The sequence below is a fragment of the Cynara cardunculus genome, unplaced genomic scaffold (assembly GCF_001531365.2).
Source record: "Cynara cardunculus var. scolymus isolate 2C unplaced genomic scaffold, CcrdV1 Un_Scaffold_1590, whole genome shotgun sequence".
NCBI classification, from domain to species: Eukaryota; Viridiplantae; Streptophyta; class Magnoliopsida; order Asterales; family Asteraceae; genus Cynara; species Cynara cardunculus.
In genome coordinates, this window is record NW_020200807.1 from 113693 (window position 1) to 114865 (window position 1173).

The following is a 1173-nucleotide window of genomic DNA, read 5'->3' on the forward strand; positions in this document are numbered from 1 at the left end:
AGAAGCAGATTTTGAAGAGCCAGCTTTGCTTAACACTTGCTTAAGAAATGAGAGTTGTGGAGGGGAAGACAACTTGTAATGTATCTTGATCATCTTTATCTTTTTGAGAAGGCGATACAGATGACTCGAGACATATTCCTTATACATACTTCTGCTTTTATTGAGAAACTTGATGATCTCCATCCACTCAGTAAGACCGTAGGAATGGATCCAAGACAGCTTTTCTGTCCTTACTGCTCCGTTTTCTCGACCAATAATCAAAAGGATCAGATTGGAATCATAGGTCAATTTTTGAGGACCTTTGATTCTGGCATTGACGATTCGACTAGTAGTGTAGCGTCGGAKAATYDAGTCRTTAAACCATTTAATTCTTTTTTCTTTGGTTTCTTCAGACTCAGATCGTGGGACCAAGGATTGAGATCTGTTGGCTTCCTCAAATTGCCTTTGAAGAGCAATTGAGTTGGCTGCATCCTCAGAAGAAATACCTAGGAGCTGAAGATCAGTTTCTTGAGGACGTGAAGCTTTAAACATAAGTCTGTCGGCTGCAGGAACTTCAGATTGATGTCTAGCAGATTTAGCTGCTTTAGCTGCAGCAGCTTCTTCATCTGTGGTCATGGGTGCCTTTCCTTCTCTGTGAGTTGGGACTAAGTCCCCAGAAGTARTGAGAACATCATCTTGAGAAGGGATAGTACCAACCTCAACAGACACTGAAGGCATAGAACATGGTTGCTYCCCCTCAACAGTTGCTGTGGCTCTATCATCATGAACAAGTAGCTCCCCCTCAATAGGAGCATCACCATCTGACTCAGCTGAGGATGAAGAAGTAGAAGAAGTAGAAGAAGAGTCGTCGTCCCCATTGACACTGGTAGCAGGATCAACTGTCTTCTCCCCCTCAGTGGTAACAGGGGAAGGCCCAGCAGCAGGTACAGAAGGACCCTCCACATCGGCAGGTGGGGAAGGCACAGAAGCAGTAGCACAAGGAAAGGGAGCACAGGTGGCACGAAGCAGACGTGAGACACCGCGATGAAGACCGCCAATAAGATCATAATCAGACTCAACACGGCGACTGACTTTGGCTAACATGACCCTGTCCTCTTTCGTGAACTGAGTAGGACCCAAGTCAACAGTGAACTCTGTATCTCTGGCTAAGAACAATTTGGATATCTGAGTCTG